Source organism: Lissotriton vulgaris, chromosome 3_1 (genome assembly GCF_964263255.1).
Source record: "Lissotriton vulgaris chromosome 3_1, aLisVul1.2, whole genome shotgun sequence".
Taxonomy (NCBI): domain Eukaryota; kingdom Metazoa; phylum Chordata; class Amphibia; order Caudata; family Salamandridae; genus Lissotriton; species Lissotriton vulgaris.
The window spans coordinates 145,549,990-145,570,313 of NC_141689.1; the positions used below are offsets into that span (position 1 = coordinate 145,549,990).

The 20,324-nt window shown below is 48.9% G+C and overlaps 1 protein-coding gene across 2 annotated transcripts in view; it reads left to right on the plus strand.

Moving 5' to 3' along the window:
* Positions 1-20,324, plus strand: part of LOC147726113 (CMRF35-like molecule 9) — a 245,911-nt gene that overhangs the window by 184,089 nt on the left and 41,498 nt on the right. The window lies entirely within an intron of this gene.

Below are 20,324 nucleotides of genomic sequence, written 5' to 3' on the forward strand. Positions count from 1 at the left end.
TTGCATATCGCCATCTCCGAACTGGGGTGCCTTGGTGAGCAAAATAACGATGGATTCAACCCAGATCTGTGACTGGGGGTGAATGCTTTGCTATTTTGCAACATTCCGTCCATCATCTTGTTTGTTTTGCTGTTCAGCCTATGTGGGAAGGGTATTCTCAGACGTGGGTCCCATGCTCACTACGCCACTGGGGTCAAGCTATCCTGGCTGAAGACGGCTGATAGCCAGAAACTGGTCCTAGGATGCTTGATTCGAGTCCAGGGAAGACATGGCTTGGCAGTTTGGGCTGGACTGTTCCCATGAGGCACAGGGTCAAGACTGATTTGCATATCACCATGTCTGAACTGGGGTGGCTTGGTGAGCAAAATAACGATGGATTCAACCCAGATCTCTGACTGGGGGTGAATGATTTGCTATTGTGCACCATTCCGTCCATCATCTTGTTTGTTTTGCTGCTCAGCCTATGTGGGAAGGGTATGCCCAGACGTGGGTCCCGTGCTCACTTCGCCACTGGGGTCAAGCTATCCTGGCTGAAGCCAGAAACCGGTCATAGCCAGATAGCCAGAAACCGGTCCTAGAATGCTTGATTCCAGTCCAGGGAAGACATGGCTTGGCAGTTCGGGCTGGACTGTTCCCATTAGGCACAGGGTAAAGACTGATTTGCATATCGCCATGTCTGAACTGGGGTGGCTTGGTGAGCAAAATAACGATAGATTCAACCCAGATCTGTGACTGGGGGTGAATGATTTGCTATTGTGCAACATTCCGTCCTTCATATTGTTTATTTTGCTGTTCAGCCTATGTGGGAAGGGTATGCCCAGACGTGGGTCCCGTGCTCACTACGCCACTGGGGTCAAGCTATCCTGCCTGAAGACGGCTGATAGCCAGAAACCGGTCCTAGGATGCTTGATTCCAGTCCAGGGAAGACATGGCTTGGCAGTTCGGGCTGGACTGTTCCCATGAGGCACAGGGTCAAGACTGATTTGCATATCGCCATGTCTGAACTGGGGTGGCTTGGTGAGCAAAATAACGATGGATTCAACCCAGATCTGTGACTGGGGGTGAATGCTTTGCTATTGTGCAACATTCCGTCCATCATCTTGTTTGTTTTGCTGTTCAGCCTATGTGGGAAGGGTATGCCCAGACGTGGGTCCCGTGCTCACTACGCCACTAGGGGTCAAGCTATCCTGGCTGAAGACGACTGATAGCCAGAAACCGGTCCTAGGATGCTTGATTCCAGTCCAGGGAAGACATGGCTTGGCAGTTCGGGCTGGACTGTTCCCTTGAGGCACACGGTCAAGACTGATTTGCATATCGCCATGTTTGAAATGGGGTGGCTTGGTGAGCAAAATAACGATGGATTCAACCCAGATCTGTGACTGGGGGTGAATGCTTTGCTATTGTGCAACATTCCGTCCATCATCTTGTTTGTTTTGCTGTTCAGCCTATGTGGGAAGGGTATGCCCAGACGTGGCTCCCATGCTCACTACGCCACTGAGGTCAAGCTATCCTGGCTGAAGACGGCTGATAGCCAGAAACTGGTCCTAGGATGCTTGATTCCAGTCCAGGGAAGACATGGCTTGGCAGTTCGGGCTGGACTGTTCCCATGAGGCACAGGGTCAAGACTGATTTGCATATCACCATGTCTGAACTGGGGTGGCTTGGTGAGCAAAATAACGATGGATTCAACCCAGATCTGTGACTGGGGGTGAATGCTTTGCTATTGTGCAACATTCCGTCCATCATCTTGTTTGTTTTGCTGCTCAGCCTATGTGGGAAGGGTATGCCCAGACGTGGGTCCCGTGCTCACTACGCCACTGGGGTCAAGCTATCCCGGCTGAAGATGGCTGATAGCCAGAAACCGGTCCTAGGATGCTTGATTCCAGTCCAGGGAAGACATGGCTTGGCAGTTCGGGCTGGACTATTCCCATTAGGCACAGGGTCAAGACTGATTTGCATATCGCCATGTCTGAACTGGGGTGGCTTGGTGAGCAAAATAACGATGGATTCAACCCAGATCTGTGACTGGGGGTGAATGCTTTGCTATTGTGCAACATTCCGTCCATCATCTTGTTTGTTTTGCTGTGCAGCCTATGTGGGAAGGGTATGCCCAGACGTGGGTCCCGTGCTCACTACGCCACTGGGGTCAAGCTATCCTGGCTGAAGACGGCTGACTTCCCATTAGGCACAGGGTCAAGACTGATTTGCATATCGCCATGTCTGAACTGGGGTGGCTTGGTGAGCAAAATAACGATGGATTCAACCCAGATCTGTGACTGGGGGTGAATGCTTTGCTATTGTGCAACATTCCGTCCTTCATATTGTTTGTTTTGCTGTTCAGCCTATGTGGGAAGGGTATGCCCCGACGTGGGTCCCGTGCTCACTACGCCACTGGGGTCAAGCTATCCTGGCTGAAGACGGCAGATAGCCAGAAACCGGTCCTAGGATGCTTGATTCCAGTCCAGGGAAGACATGGCTTGGCAGTTCGGGCTGGACTGTTCCCATGAGGCACAGGGTCAAGACTGATTTGCATATCGCCATGTCTGAACTGGGGTGGCTTGGTGAGCAAAATAACAATGGATTCAACCCAGATCTGTGACTGGGGGTGAATGCTTTGCTATTGTGCAACATTCCGTCCATCATCTTGTTTGTTTTGCTGTGCAGCCTATGTTGGAAGGGTATGCCCAGACGTGGGTCCCGTGCTCACTACGCCACTGGGGTCAAGCTATCCTGGCTGAAGACGGCTGATAGCCAGAAACCGGTCCTAGGATGCTTGATTCCAGTCCAGGGAAGACATGGCTTGGCAGTTAGGGCTGGACTGTTCCCATGAGGAACATTGTCAAGACTGATTTGCATATCTCCATGTCTGAACTGGGGTGGCTTGATGAGCAAAATAACGATGGGTTTAACCCAGATCTGTGACTGGGGGTGAATGCTTTGGTATTGTGCAACATTCCGTCCATCATCTTGTTTGTTTTGCTGTTCAGCCTATGTGGGAAGGGTATGCCCAGACGTGGGTCCCGTGCTCACTAATCCACTGGGGACAAGCTATCCTGGCTGAAGACGGCTGATAGCCAGAAACTGGTCCTAGGATGCTTGATTCCAGTCCAGGGAAGACATGGCTAGGCAGTTCGGGCTGGACTGTTCCCATGAGGCAGAGGGTCAAGACTGATTTGCATATCGCCATGTCTGAACTGGGGTGGCTTGGTGAGCAAAATAACGATGGATTCAACCCAGATCTGTGACTTGGGGTGAATACGTTGCTATTGTGCAACATTCCGTCCATCATCTTGTTCTTTTCGCGGATCTGTGTCATCTTTCCTTCTGCCTTCGTGTTTGGCGCCGGGCGCCATCTTGGGGGTGGCGTGTAGCGAGTGTGCCACTTGTTTGAGCGCTCTAGCACTCACTAGGACCACAGGTGAGCCCTACTTAAGGTGAGCTTGGCAGTAGCTCGGCCTTGGAGAAGGTAATAGCACGCACGCGCGCTATGCTGCTGAATTGTAATCCTCAGCGCTGCTGATATTTTAAAAATACCGTTTTTTGTATTTTGGTTGTTCTAAATTGCATTTCCCCCGTTTTTAAATCAATCTTTGTGTGCCCTCTTACTTGCACCTTAAATTGGGCCCCCCACCGCGCTTTTCGCGGATCTGTGTCATCTTTCCTTCTGCCTTCGTGTTTGGCGCCGGGCGCCATCTTGGGGGTGGCGTGTAGCGAGTGTGCCACTTGTTTGAGCGCTCTAGCGCTCAATAGGACCACAGGTGAGCCCTACTTAATGCTCGCCTCCTGCGCGCAGCGGTGACGCGCAGCGGTAGCGCCGGACTCGCGCCGGAGTCTAGCCAGAGTCCTGCCCGTCAGCGTCCCGGAGGCGAGCGGAGCGGCGGGTGGGGCTCCACCATCAGGGATGTGTCCCCCTGGGACTCCAGTCCTGCATTATTCCCCTGTGGAACTTCGTTCTTTCGACCCTCGGGTCACAGGCTGTCGCACTGTCTTTCCCGGACGTCATCGTGGGAAATCCTGCTGCCCGGGTTGTGGCTGGCGCCCTAACCGCTCGCATTCTCTACACCCTAGCAATAACACCCATAGTGTGGGCTTTTGCTGCATGCTATTAAACACCAGGTCAGCGTGTAAACATGCGCAAGACATTTTTGAGCTCCTAGATACAGTGAAGCCACTATGTCTTATGCTTACTGAGACGTGGTGGGGCGAATTCTCCAACCCTGATGTCGTTACGGCAATCCCGCCTGACTACAACATCTTCAGGAAGGATAGAGCTAAGGGAAGGGGCGGTGGAGTGGCATTGGTGGTCAAGAAAGGTACCCCGTGCGCGATCCTGCCAGCGAAGGACATCCGAGGCTCGGAGACCCTAGCTTTTTCTATTACTCTGTCTCCACATCAATCTTTTAAGGGATTACTCGTGTATAGGCCACCTGGCGCACCCGGCACGTTCTTTGAAGATCTGGATTCCGTGCTGTTGGGGCTGGCCCTGAAATCGGAACATTGTATCGTGGCAGGGGATTTTAACTTTCGGATGGATGATCTGTCCGACCCTGCTGCCATGAAACTTTCCGAGGCTTTGACCCCGCTGGGACTGATCCCTTATTTACAGGAGCCTACGCACGAGAGGGGGCACACTCTTGACCAGGTATTCTCGTCTTCCCCTCTCGAAGAGATTGAGATTACACCTGTTCTATGGTCAGACCACTTCCTTGCCAAATTTACGATCAAAGGCATAGCTAAACCGGTGGCTACCCTGGCACAGCAACAGGGTCATGTCCATAGGGCATATCATCGAGTAACCCCAGAGATGCTGGCCCAGGCTGCAGTGGTTCACCCATGCCCCCTCTCGGGCGATCTGGACAGGGATCTGGAGACCCTGCAGGATTGGCTTCTTGACAGGCTAAATGATCTTGCCCCGGAATTGACACATCGCCTGACACCGAAACGGGTCTCTGCGCCTTGGTTCACCGCTGCACTGTCGGCTACGCGGCAGCAGTGTAAGGTAGCCGAAAGAGCCTGGCGGGCACAATATGATACTGTAGCCAAGCTGACCTACAAGACGGTGGTTAAGGCCTATCACCGGGACATTCGCCTGGAAAAAAAAGCATATCTAGCTAGGAGAATAGAAGCTGCTTCTAACTCCTGCAAGGAGATTTTCTCCATTGTGAGAGAATTTACTTCCCCATGGTCTAACACCTCGGACGAAAAACCATCAGGTACCTGGGCTTCGGACCTTGCTGATTTCTTTACGAGCAAGATCCAACGCATACAGGATTCTTTCCCTTCGCCTGGGCCCATGGGCCAGACTGAATCTGAGACCACCGTATCTCCGCAGACTTGGCCAGGTGTGACGCTGAGTGTGTTTCCACCGATTTCTGCCCCTGACTCCTTAGCTCTAATGGGCAACCTAAAATCGGGTTCACCCCTCGACCCATGCCCTGCTAAATTTCTAGCGAAAGTTGCGGAGGTGATCAATCCACTGGCTAACCCGCTGTTGAATCTCTCGCTGAGTCAGGGAGTGGTCCCACAAGCCTGGAAGCAGGCGATGGTGATTCCTTTGCTCAAAAAACCAGGCCTAGATCCGAAGGCCCCTGTTAATTATAGGCCCATCTCTCTGCTGCCGGCTCTCACGAAGATTGTGGAAAAACACGTTCAGGGTGTGCTTTCCAATTTTCTTGAGACCAACGAGATCTTGCATGCCACCCAATCGGGTTTTCGTCCCCATCTAAGCACAGAGACTGCGCTCCTTGAGGTCGCAGAAACCATTAAAGGGGTTCTGGACTCTGGGGGCAAAGCCATGCTGGTGATGTTGGACTTGTCGGCGGCGTTCGACACCGTCCCCCATGATGGGCTTCTCGCAAGACTCTTTGAGATAGGTCTACGGGGGACGGTGTTCGACTGGTTTTCCTCCTTTCTAGCCGGCCGCCGGCAAACGGTCTGGGCTCCGCCTGATTCCGCCGTGATGCCGCCTCTGGGAGTCGGGGTCCCACAGGGCTCTATCTTGAGCCCGACCCTATTTAACATCATCATGACCCCGTTGGCTGAGTTGGTGGAGTCGTATGGCGCCCAGATCGTATCCTACGCTGACGACACCCAGCTCCTCTTCTCATGTAAGAGAGGAGGTGACTTTGAGGAGGAGAGTATCCGGGATTGCCTTGGGGCTGTTATCCAATGGTTCCAACTGAACAGCCTCAAGTGCAATTCCGATAAGTCCGAGGTACTCTTCTTTGGGTGTGACACAGAGCCAGACTGGCAGGCCTGGTGGCCGATTAATATGTTCCCTCCGTCTTGTTCTTCCCAGGTTGCCAAGAATCTGGGGGTCAAGATGGATAATGGGCTAACATTGAAATCCCAGATCCTCGGGGTGTCGGGCACCTGCTTCGGCATCCTTAGGATGTTGCGGAGGTTTCTTCCCCTGCTGTCCGAGGAGCACAGGAAACTGACAGTGCAGGCTCTGATTGGGTCCAGGTTGGATTATTCCAACATTCTCTACCTGGGCCTTCCAGCGTACTTGCTGCAGCGGCTTCAAGTGGTGCAGAACGCCGCTGCGAGAGCAATCTATGGTTTAAATAGACGGTCCAGTGCATCGGCCTGTTGAAAACCTTGCATTGGCTTCCTATCCGGAAACGGATCGCCTTCAAGGCTCTGACTCTGGCCTATAAAGCTCTCCATGCGGGGGGAGCAAAGTACCTCCAAAAGAGACTGGTCTTTTATCAACCGACCAGGTCTTTGAGGTCGGAATCCCTGTACTTGGCAGTTGTTCCGCGTGTAAAGAGAGCGCGCCTTGGAGGCCGCTCTTTTGGATTGCTGGCGCCACAGTTGTGGAACTCTCTGCCGCTTGCTCTGCGGGGAGCTACTAGCCTGCTGGCTTTTAGAAAAGGCCTTAAAACCTGGTTGTTTACTCAGTAGCCTGTTTTTTTGTATGTACTTCTTTGGCACTCTGTTCTTTCTTTTATCGGTGTTATGTTATTATGTTGCAGCCTTCCTTTTCCAATAAAGCGCCGGGACACTCTTTTTGAGTAGCCGTGCGCTATACAAAAGAATAAATAACATAACATAACATAACATAACATAACATTTGCTGTTCAGCCTATGTGGGAAGGGTATGCCCAGACGTGGGTCCCACTCCCGTGCTCACTACGCCACTGGGGTCAAGCTATCCTGGCTGAAGACGGCTGATAGCCAGAAACCGGTCCTAGGATGCTTGATTCCAGTCCAGGGAAGACATGGCTTGGCAGTTCGGGCTGGACTGTTCCCATGAGGCACAGGGTAAAGACTGATTTGCATATCGCCATGTCTGAGCTGGGGTGGCTTGGTGAGCAAAATAACGATGGATTCAACCCCGATCTGTGACTGGGGGTGAATGCTTTGCTATTGTGCAACATTCCGTCCATCATCTTGTTTGTTTTGCTGTTCAGCTTATGTGGGAAGGGTATGCCCAGACGTGGGTCCCGTGCTCACTATGCCACTGGGGTCAAGCTATCCTGGCTGAAGATGGCTGATAGCCAGAAACCGGTCCTAGGATGCTTGATTCCACTCCAGGGAAGACATGGCTTGGCAGTTCGGGCTGGACTGTTCCCATGAGGCACAGGGTCAAGACTGATTTGCATATCGCCATGTCTGAACTGGGGTGGCTTGGTGAGCAAAATAACGATGGATTCAACCCAGATCTGTGACTTGGGTTGAATGCTTTGCTATTGTGCAACATTCCGTCCATCATCTTGTTTGTTTTGCTGTTCAGCCTAGGTGGGAAGGGTATGCCCAGACGTGGTTCCCGTGCTAACTACGCCACAGGGGTCAAGCTATCCTGGCTGAGACGGCTGATAGCCAGAAACCGGTCCTAGGGTGCTTGATTCCAGTCCAGGGAAGACATGGCTTGGCAGTGCGGGCTGGACTGTTCCCATGAGCCGCAGGGTCAAGACTGATTTCCATATCGCCATGTCTGAACTGGGGTGGCTTGGTGAGCAAAATAACGATGGATTCAACCCAGATTTGTGACTGGATGTGAACGCTTTGCTATTGTGCAACATTCCGTCCATCATCTTGTTTGTTTTTCTGTTCAACCTATGTGGGAAGGGTATGCCCAGATGTGGGTCCTGTGCTCACTACGCCACTGGGGTCAAGCTATCCTGGCTGAAGACGTCTGATAGCCAGAAACCGGTCCTAGGATGCTTGATTCCAGTCCAGGGAAGACATGGCTTGGCAGTTCAGGCTGGACTGTTCCCATGAGGCACAGGGTCAAGACTGATTTGCATATCGCCATGTCTGAACTGGGGTGGCTTGGTGAGCAAAATAACAAAGGATTTAACCCAGATCTGTGACTGGGGGTGAATGCTTTGCTATTGTGCAACATTCCGTCCATCATCTTGTTTATTTTGCTGTTCAGCCCTTGGAGGCCCATGCAGCCCCTGGGACCACCACCATTTGCTATTAACAAGTGTGGGGGGGGCTCCTCCCCAGCAGATTGAATAATAAAGATACGGGGGTCCACTGTGGACCCCTAGCCTCAGGGGCCACCACCTCCCTGGGGCTTCAAACACTAAGGGAGGGTGCCGTGTAGCCCCACTCCAGGAGCCTTTGATGGCCCCAGGGACTGCCACCCCCAGAGCCTGTGGTGCCTGTAGGAGAGTAGGGTCTGCTTCCTATGGTCACTCCCACTTTTTGCTTTGCTTTACTGGTTTTCGACTTAGATATGGCTGTGGGCCTGCTAATCAGACCCACAGCACAGATGCACTCTCTCTAAATTCACACCATGTACTCTAGGTACATCCACAATTGGGAATTGGTTCACCTTGTCAGCCCCTGTAGACGTGTACCTTAGGTACTCAGGGCATAGGTGTAACCAAGGCCTACCACGGGCTGCAGCATGTATTAAGCCACCCCTGGCTGGCCACTCAAATAGACACAACTAGCTGATCACTCAGCTGGGGCAAGGTCGTGTAATCACCCCTTGCTTAGGTATAGTATTCCTATATCTACTTATATATAGACACATAGTGAGTCACTCCTATGGCAGGCCTTAACAATCCTGGAGGCAGAGTGCTTGGTTATGTGTGAGATGGTGCTCTAGCATGAGCTGAGCCTGTCTGCAGCTTTCGGAACCTTGTCCTTATAGCTGTTCTATGATATCGCCATACGATTTACACTTAAGTGCATTATAATCCTCGCTGTTAAATGCTAACTTTGGTTTGGCTTTATCCAAACATGTTGTGTAAAGTGTCATATGCTTTGGAATACTACCCCCTCGGCAATTCTGGTGACGGGGGTAGCATTCCACCCTTCTAGGGGGAGAAGACATGTTATTACTGACTATCCCGGTTAAGGTTAACCAGAGCCCCAGCGTCACAAAATGGACGCTGCTGCCACCGACACAAGTCTGACCTCCTGCTGCTGGGAGTCCTTCCAGTCACGGAGGTTTGGACAATAGGTTTCCTGCCTGGGGAGGTGCGAGCACCACCCCAGACAGGACTTTTTGTATTGGGACAGGGAGGGCTGAGTAGATTGAGACACTGCCTGGGGCACACTAGGTGCTCCTTGCATACCCCAGTTCAAACCGGTTGCTGGGGCACTCCAGACCCAGCTCTGGCACGAAACTGGACAAAGTAAAGGGGGTGTAACCACCCCCCTCCCTGGTCCCACCATAGGAGGGACCTAGAAAGTAATCCAGCCCCTTTTAGTTGTATAAAGGTAGGAGCTGAGTCCTTAGACTTTAGATTAATCCTGAATCGAAACTTGACACGAAACTCTGGACCTTTGACGTTCTGCTGAAGCTGAAGACTGAAGAATCTCCCTTGTGGCCAAGGAGCTACCACCCTGGGCATCCAGGCACCATCCAGCAAATCAACAGCGTGCTTTGTCGACATTCCCGCCGGAACCCGAGCACAGAGCCTGACAATACCCAGACTCCCAGACCTCCCTGAGACCTCTCTTCACGACTGCAGCATAGTTTAGATCCGTGGAGGTGACGAGACACGTGGGACCGGACATCTTGGAAAGCCTGTAACTTGCTAACTGTGCAGCTCCTGAGGCATCCTCGAAGCTGTGCACTGGGGACTGAGAAACCCCAAATCCGGGCTCCACCTGCACCAAAGATCAGCCCCCCACACTCCACGAGTTCTGTGTGGGGTCATTCTGCTTGTGTTCTGCTCGACGCGTTGTCCGGTTGCTGGCCCGTTGGCTAGTAGCCTCTTTGACGACAATCCTTTTGAACCACCTTGCTGGTCTGGTTGCTCCAGACGGGCCCTTGCCTCCCTGCAAAGGTGAGGCTCCTCAGACCTTGCTGGTCTGCACCAGAAGCCTTCTTTAAATCCTGTGTGGGTTTGCCTTTGCCAAGGCTTGTTGACTCCAATCCGGCAGTCAACCCCTCCATCTGCGAGAACCTTTGTGGGACAGCTCGCCTCCAGCACCTGGTTGTCCTCGACCCCTCCTGGTCCACGTGGCTGAAGAGACAAGCTTCAAGACAGCACCTGATTGCTCCTCGACGTCGTCTTGTTCCTTCCTGGTTCCACCCGGTCACTGGCTAGTGACCCAGACTCTGTCCCCTCTGCTTTCAGGTCCTCTTCATCCTTGATCCACCCTTGGATCCACCCGGACATCTTCCTCCTGGTCGCCTGCAGCATCTTTCTCCAGGTCTCCATAGGATTCAACAACGAAACCCGACACATCTTCACACCCATGCACCCGCCGTCCGTGGGTGAGGTAACACGAGTACTTCGGTGCTCCCAAGGGTATTGACTATCCAAGTGTCTAGGTTTTTAGTTGTTTCCTCCTAGCTCAACCGGAATTGTCCGAAATCCTTCCTTTTCTAACTTCTAAGTTCCCATTGACTTTGCATTGACTCCCGCGTGTGTGTAAAGACACTGCACGCGCCATCTGTGGGCCTCCTACTTCTAAACTAAGGTTCAGATAGTGTAGCCCCAGTGACTCGCTAGGCCCTAGGCCTTTCCTTTTCTTGTGACGTGGTACTTATACCACTTTCTTAATATATGGTTTGCTTCGCCCATAGGGCCTAACTGTAAATTGTGCAACTTAACGTATTCTGACTAAGTATCTTGTGATGTGCTTTGGTCTCTGATCTCATAAAGAGTTCAGAGCAGTGAGTTAGTAAATAAATACATATATATTTTATATATATACTGTGTGGTGTCCTTTCATTTGATATTCAAGGGGTTACAAATGGTAAAACAGCTGGCTTTACAAGCCCTCTAGAGTCTTTTAGCCTAAGACTGTTCTGTCCATGCTACCACTAGGATAGCTGGTCTATAAGGTTGACTTACAACCATCACCATAAGGGTTGCTTGGACTGGTGCAAGGTGATCACTAGAATAGTGAACATCATATACCAGGCCAACTTCTCACAGTGCCCAACCCCGGGACATTGCAGTTTGCTACGGCATGGTGTGAGCACTGCTCCCGCCATGCCATAGCAAACATCTGCTTTGCTTCATGGAAGCGAGAGCAGTTTTCCTGCTCTCGCTTCCATGAAGCGACGCAGAATTGCTTTTGGGCAAAGGGGGCTGCATGTTAGTAGCTCCCTTTGTCCAAAAGCCAAGCAGGCTCCCGCAGGAGGCTGGGAGCCGCTGGGACCGCCAGGGCATTGGGGATCCCCCGTGGTCCCCAACGTGAGGCCAGGCCCTGGGGGATAGGGTCCCCAGGACCAAAAGTGGCCATGGGAAGGGTGGGCCAATGCACGACCCCTCCCATAAATTAACAATATTTTTTTTTTTAAGGAGGCAAAGCCCCTGGGGATGGGGTCCCCAGGCCTTAAATGGCCTCAGAAGGCTTTAAGTCTAGATATTTAAAAATAAGTGCCCATGCCCCGGGGAATGGTGTCCCTGGGGCCGAAATCAGCCTCGGAAGGTGGGCCGTGCACCACCCTTCCTGTTTTTTAAATTCTTTTGTTTTTTAAATGGCTCAGGCCCTGGGAGATGGGGCCTGAGGGCCCAAAAAGTATTAAGGAAAGGGGTGCCACACAGCCCCCCTTCCAAAAAGAACACTGAAAAGACAAGCGGCATCACCCGGAAGCCCCGCCCTCTCCCTGTACCACTCTGCAAACGTGCCTCCTGGCATGCTCTGGGTTGGGGGATTAAGTCCCCTTAACTCTTAAGAGTCCTTAGGGGCCAACTAGCCCACCAGGTACCTCCAGTAAGCCCCACACAGTGGGATTGCAGAGAGATGGTCCGAGGCAATGCCCCTTTTTACACCACTCGGCAAACACCTCTTGGGGCACTGATGGTGGGGCGATGGGGTCCTCTTGTGTCCTGGGGACCTCAGGACTAAAGTGGACTTCATCCTCCAATCAGAAGTGCTCCGTGAGGTGCGTTTGCAGTGTGGTGTAAAAAGGGGGTGTGGCCTCTGACCACTCCCAGCAATTCAGCTGTGCGGGCCTACTAGAGATAACGAGAGGGCTAGTTGGCCCCGGGTACCCTCAAGAGGCAAGTGGACTTCATACCCCAACAAAGATCGCACCAGCATGCGCCTTTGGAAAGTGGTGGAGAAGGGGGGCGTGGCCTGTGTCCACCTCTCAACAATCCCGCTATCTGGGGCTTGCTGGAGGTATCAGCTAGGCTAGTTGGCCTCTAAGAGCCCCCAGCAGCGAAGGGGACTTTAATCCCTGTCCAAGAGAGCGCCAGGGAGCGAGTTTACAGAATAGTGGGAAAAGGGGGCGTGGCCTGCTATGAGAATTTACCAATCCTCCTGTGTGGGACGTACTGAAGGTAGTAGGAGGGGTAGTTGGCCCCCAAGGTTGTCCTTGGGGACCAACTACCCCTCCTGTTACCTCCAGTAAGTCCCACACAGTGGGATTGCTAAGAGGTGTTCAGAGGCAAAGCCCCCCTTTTCTCCACCACTCTGAAAACGCGCCTCCTGGCAAACTACTGGTTGGCGGGATGAAGTCCACTTTACTCCCGAGGGACTTTGGGGGCCGAGAAGCCCTCCCAGTGCATCCTGTAAGTCCGACGCAGTGGAATTCCTGAGCCCTAGTCGGAGGCCCCACCCCCTTTCTCCACCACTCTGCAAATGCAACAACTAGTTGCAATAGGTCTCAGATTTGTGAGAGTTAGAGCTATTGGCGTTGTAAATATAATAGTTTTTTACTCTTGTTTTTTGGAATGGAGTGGATTACGTTGTGTGTATTGAAATTATGTGGTATGTTGTGAAGTGAAATTATGTGGATAGAAAGTATGTGGTATTTAGTGTATAGGAATTATGTAGAGATGTATCATATGCAATGGAGACTAATTATGGGGTATGGTAGTCTGTGTTGTGGATTGGTAATCTCAAGTTTAGTCTTCCTCCTTTCTATAGAAGCTAAAGTATAAACTCATTGAGACAAAAAAAAAGAAGGAACCAATGAGGAGCACTTTCGAACCTAGTGAGAGGTATGAGTAGGGCCACTGGAATTATGCGCTGCACCGACTTACGCACAATTGTACATTTTCCGCATTTGCAACATAATCCATCATCTGCTGCATAATCTGCAGATTTAAACAAAACAAAATTGGGTACTAGCTCAAACGGATCGAACATTACCAAAAATGAAGTGACAGCGCGGTGGAATGCACTTTGCAAAGATAGAATGGTCACTTACTTATTGTTAAATGTGGCTGTTAAATTGTTACTAAGAGTATGCAAACCACTCTTCTTTTTGCTCCTCTCTAGCCTTTCTACACTTCTCTTGCCTCTTTCTGCACTTTTCTTGCCTCTTTTTGCACATTTGTTACTCTTTCCGCACCTCTCTTGTTTTTCTCTGAACTTCTCTCACCTCTTTTTGTGTACTCAAATGGAAAGTGGAAGCTGTCAAGTTTAAAGGTCTGCGTGCTCGCGATACTGAGGTATATGTCTACTTGTTCATGTATTCTTACATGTGTTATGCATCTGAAGATGGTAGCTTAAAAAGCGAGTAGCTTCCCCTATAGTTGGTCAAATCCTCTCAGTTCTGCTCTGACATTCGATTGCACAGGTAGACATGTCTTATGTATACAGGTGTTTTAGAGACCCTCAAATAAACTATTGAATACCCATGTGCCCTGCATTATGAGCAGAAAAAAATGCATACACTATTTTGTACACAAATTTACAGGGTATGCTGTTTGAAACACAGGTATTCAAGTATTAGTATGTTTATTTTTATGTAACATGTCACTAGGTAAAACCAGACACACACACATGCAACCCCCTCACTAACCTGGGGGTCAATTAGGATGGCGGACGGACTAAGTCCGTCCGCCATCCTGTCTGAGGACGGGACCGTCCGCCACAGGGGCGGAGGTCCCGTCCGTGGAATTAGGATGCATCCGTCACAGTGGCGGGTGCATCCCGCATTTTTAACATTGCGGCGGGCGGAAAGCACCGCCCGCCGCAGTGTTAAAAATGCATGTTGTGCGTTTCTAAGCAATACATCACAGGCACCGCCCGGTGCCTGCCATGTTGTATTTTGAAACGCAGGGGGGTACCATAGGTACCCCCCATGTGCACCCCCTCCCCTCCTTTAACCTGGGGGCCGCCAATGGTCCCCCAAAGCAAGGACCGTATGCCTTTTCGTGGCCACATTGCCACCACGAAAAGGCATAGCCCCCAGCACATCCTAGTATGGCTGGTGGCGTCTGATAGACACCGCCACCATATTAGAGTTTTTCTGCCGCGACCGTGGCGAAAAAGCGGCGGACGGTCTTCCCGTCCGCCACGGTCCCCCCGCCATTGTAATATGACGGGGGGAAATAGGTGGCGGACAGGCAAGGATGGCGGACGGATCGCCACTGCCTGCATGGTGGTAACGATCCGTCCGCCATCCTAATTGACCCCTTGGTGAGGCTTACAACAGTGATATGGTTAGGATTGCTATATTACATTTGGTAGGCGTACCATTCTGAGCAGTTAATGATTAGTGAACCTTCAAGAGAAAAGTGAGGTTTAAGACAGCTTGGGACAGGGATTAGTGATTAGGCTACTTTGTATGAGTCTGTGGTAAGGTACAGTCAAAGTAGGCCTCTTTCTGCACCTCTCTTTCTTTTTTCTGCAATTCTCATGCATCTTTCTGCATCTTTCTTTCTCTTTCTGCACATGTCTTTCCTATCTAGGTGTAGTTAGAAATTAGCTATTAAATTTTTTTTGAAATTCATTGAAAAAAACACAGGTTTCAGGGACGTTATAGTTAGGAATTAGCATATAAACCCTTAGAAATTCACTGAAAAAAACAGAGGTTTCAGGGATGTTATAGTTAGGCTGACATTTTACTTGTACAAACCAGAGAAATACGGCTGTTATTGTTAGCTGAGCGAACTATAGCTTGCGCTCACGCAGTACACTGCTGATGACGTCACATATTACATCATTCATGACATGGTTAGTGACATCATTGATGACATCTCAAATGACATCACTGATGACATCACTGATGACATCATCCTCTTAATATCTGATGCACCTCTTCACGCTGTAATATAATCTTTGATATACCCACTAAAATACAGACTACCATTCTCGAAACCATAGACATACCAATACCAGTTAGTACATATCCACTCACTGATTCATAGGTGTACACACATCCACTCACTCGCTCATACAGTCACTCATTCATGTAGTCACTCATCTATACAGCAACTGATATATGCAATCATAAACCCATACAGAGTCTTGACCTGAGAAAATCTACTATGTGTATATATATACTAGCAGCCCGTCCCGACATTGTCCGGGTATGAATTGCTGCCGGCCAGTAGCATATTGTTTTGTAGGATTTCGTTTTGATAGCATTTCTTATCTGTGACAAGCCTGTGAAATGCTCCGATTCACAGTGCACTGCTCATGCACTTAAGAGTGCGCGTTCAGTAGGGTGTGAACTCGAGTTCCCTACTTTATTTTTCCCTGCAATATTACATAGTGCGAACTCGACAACATGGCATGAGCACAAGTTACATTATAGAAGAACACATTCATTTGTGGTAGGCACGGGGAGACAAAGCGATTTGCCTGGAATCACAGGATGTTAAGCTGATGCCGAGATTCGAACGTAGCTTCCCAGCTCTAAAGTTTGCAATTCTAGAACTTGTGGTGGGAGGTGTGTCTAAAAGTGTATGTCGGTGCTGGCCATCAATGAGAGAGACCTTGCATTTTTCAAATGGGTGGTGAAAAAATATGAGTATGTTGCTGGACATGTGGGCCCGCCGTGCCACCAATGTACTTACCGGGGGAGGGTAAACACCCATTATTCCCCAACTTTCTTTCCGCATACCATCACTCCGCATACTTTCATTACGAAAGTACCATGATTCCGCAATGCCATTATAAAGCATGGCATTACATTTTTTATGCTTTTACCACGCATACATTTACAACGAAATTCGTTGAAAATGCATGAATGGTAAAAGCCTGTTTTTTTAATGTTTGCATAAAGTAAGTATGGGTATAGGGGTATATGTTTTGGGATACTGAGGTATATGTTTTGGGGTGTTTGGGTATTGTAAGGGTTCGGATATAGTTTTGGGTTATGGGGTAAAGGGGTAGTTTTAGGGTTTAGGGATAGGTATGGGTTTTGTGGTACAGGGGTATTTTTAGGGTTCAGGGCTAGGTTTGAGTTTTGGGGTATAGGGGTATTTTTAGGTTTCAGGGGTAGGTTTGGGTTTTGGGGTACAAGGGTATTTTAAGGGATCAGGGCTAGGTTTGGGTTTTGGGGTGCAGGGGTATTTTTAGGGTTCAGGGCTAGGTTTGGGCTTTGTGGTACAGGGGTATTTTAGGGTTCAGGTGTAGGTTTGGGTTTTGGGGTACATGGTTATTTTTAGGGTTCAGGGCTAGGTTTGGGTTTTGGGGTACAGGGGTATTTTTAGGGTTCAGGGATAGGTTTGGGTTTTGGGGTACAGGGGTATTTTAAGGGTTCAGGGCTAGGTTTGGGTTTTGGGGTACAGGGGTATTTTAGGGTTCAGGGGTAGGTTTGGGTTTTGGGGTACAGTGGTATTTTTAGGGTTTCAGGGCTAGGTTTGGGTTTTGGGGTACAGGGGTATTTTTAGGGTTCTGGGGTAGATTTGGGTTTTGAGGTACAGGGGTATTTATAGGGTTCAGGGCTAGGTTTGGGTTTTGGGGTACAGGGGTATTTTTAGGGTTTAGGGATAGGTTTGGGTTTTGGGGTACAGGGTATATTTATAGGGTTAAGATGGGTTAGTGTTTAAGGGTGTTGGGGTATTTTAAGGAGTAAGGGTGGGTTATGATTATGGGGTGCAGGGGTACTTAAAGGCAGCAGGGTGGAATTAGCACATGATATGAGACATGGCATGAAGGGCGGACCGTACCACACGCCCCCAGCATTTGTCACGCCCCCAGCACAAGCCCACAGCACAACGCAGACACGCCCACAAGGGACTACTTTGCTGGCACGGTTCTTTTACCTTTTAAATGTATATGGTGGGCGTCTGCATAGCCTATGTCCTGCTGCAACTGCCCTTTCCAACGCTGTATTGGGTGTTGTGATTGGTGATGTTGTTCCTGAGATTACCCGCCTCAAAGGTTTGGGCTCTCTCTTTATTATATTAGTATATATATATGCATATAGAGATAACTCTAATCACTAGTATATACAGTAGACCTTTGTACTCTAAACCATTCCTATGTGACTCTTAGAGTATTTCCATTTGTATCTCTTCCTTGAGTGACTTTACTACTTGTACATTTGCAATTTTTCTTACTGTTTGTATCTCTTCCTTGTGTGACTTTACATCTTGTACATTTGCAATTTTTTCTGTTTGTATCTTTTATGTAACGCATGTAATCCTAAATCCTTATATTTTGCAACTGGTTCTTATGTAAAGCGCTCCGACACCTTCGGGTAAAGTTCGCGCTACAGAAAATCGCATAAAATAAAATCACATTGCCATTTAATCACCTATACAGTTACACACACACCACCACACTTATTCATACAGATACTAACACATACTTACTCTCTCATATAATCACTGACACAAGCACACACTCATCCATACAGTCACTCTCACAATACTCACTTTCGCTTATAGTCTTATATACATATACTGCCTTTCACATAGGTAGTTACTCACACATGTACCACTGAGACATCCATTCAGTCACCAACTCAGCCATACACACACTTTCCCACCCACACAGCCTCTCGCAGACACACTCATGAACCCATACACCCAATGAATCACCCACTCACACATTCATGCAGGGAGTCACCCCCTATCCACCCACACAGACACTCAGTGACCCATACAGGTACTCAGACAACCAATCATTAACCCATATAGACACTCATGTAGCTACTCACCAACCCAAGCAGCCACTTACACACCAACTGACAAATTGATGCAGACATTCACTCAGAAAAGTCATTCACCCATGCATTCACTAAGACACGTGTAATCATTCACTTATATAGTAAGTCACACACCCAGTAAACCATCCATTCAGACACTCATACAACAACTCATTTTTCAATTTTTCAATACACCTTTGCATATATATATATAGCTATGTGAACAAGCTCCCTAGTGGAGTGAAACGCGTCATCCTTCATTGAATAAATCGTCTTCCTGCAAACTCACTTGAGGAGTGACTGTTTCTTGGCTGTATTGTCGCTGCATTGTGAGAGGCTTCGGAGGTTCAGACCTATTGGGTTCCGCCGTCCATAGACGGAACTAGGACTGCTTTTTTCATATATATATATATATATATATATATATATATATATATATATATATATATATATATATGTATATATATATATATAGCCTGTTACCTGTTACTGGTGAAGAGGTAGTTCTGACTAGTTCATCAGAGGAGAAGTTCGAACCTCTTTTAGTGACCAGGAGCGCAAAATCAGAAAGATCATTAATAGGAACTGGCCCATTGTTTTATCTGATAACATCCTGGGGTCCTTTTTACCACAGAAACCAACTATAACTTTTCGTAGAGCGCGCAATATGGGCGCGGTTCTGGATCAACCAGGCCCAAAACAGAATATATCACGGAAGCCCATAGACAATTACATGACATTAACTGCTATGTTAAAACTAGCAATAAGGACTATGGTAAAGCTTGTGAGAGCCTTTATAAGTTATTATCATAATGGCGCAGGAAAGGACTCATCTCAGGGGATGAGTTCAAGTTCCTGCATAATGAGTTCCCGACCCTCCCTGCATTTTACTTGATACCAAAAGTGCATAAAGACATTAGACCTATGCCTGGTAGGCCCATTATATCTGTATTGAATAGTGTGGGTGAAAGGGTGGGCCAATACATAGATTTCTTCCTCCAGGACTTTGTCAAAAAGCTACCCAGCTATGTCCGTGATACCACGAACTTCCTTAAGAAAATAGAGACAATTGAATGGCAGGAAGACATGTTGCTGATAACACTCGATGTGGAATCTTTATATACGAGTATAGCACATGAAGATGGCCTTAATGCAGTAAAATATTTCTTGAGCCAGAGACCCGCACATTATTATCAATATAATAAGGCAATTTTGAGTCTCATAGAGTGGTGCCTGAGAAACAATTACTTTTCTTTTGGGAAGGAGATTTGGCGACAGGTGAGAGGCGTGGCAATGGGGGCCCCAGCTATGCGTGTCTGCACGCTGGCTGGTGGGAGGAGTGGGTCCTCAATGTGACACATAAAGTGTGGGTCAATGAAAAAGTAATTAAGTACCTGCGGTACATCGATGATGTTTTTATTGTGTGGCAAGGTGCAAAGGAGGAAGCTGTCTCCTTCATTGAGGAAATTAACAACAACTCCCTGAACTTAAAGTTTACATCGCACATTAGTGCAAGCCAGGTGGAGTTTTTAGACGTTAAAGTCTACATTGATGACTCAATGAAACTACAAACCACATTATTCAGAAAGCCTACCACAGGTAATACTACCCTGCATGCCTCTAGTCTACACCCACAACACACTATCGAGAGCATTCCATACGGAGAAATTCTCCGACTAAAAAGGATTTGCAGCTCTGAGAGTGATTTTAGGCAATGTGTAGTGGAGTTAGAAGTACGACTGAGGGAACGAGGGTATTCGAAGAAAACATTTGATCGAGCTTTGGCTACAGCCGACCTAAAGACCCGTGAAAGCCTGTTACCTGTTACTGGTGAAGAGGTAGTTCTGACTACTTCATCAGAGGAGAAGTTTGAACCTTGCCCTAGATTCATTACCTCTTTTAGTGACCAGGAGCGCAAAATCAGAAAGATCATTAATAGGAACTGGCCCATTGTTTTATCTGATAACATCCTGGGGTCCTTTTTACCACAGAAACCAACTGTAACTTTTCGTAGAGCGCGCAATATGGGCCCGGTTCTGGATCAACCATGTCCAGAATT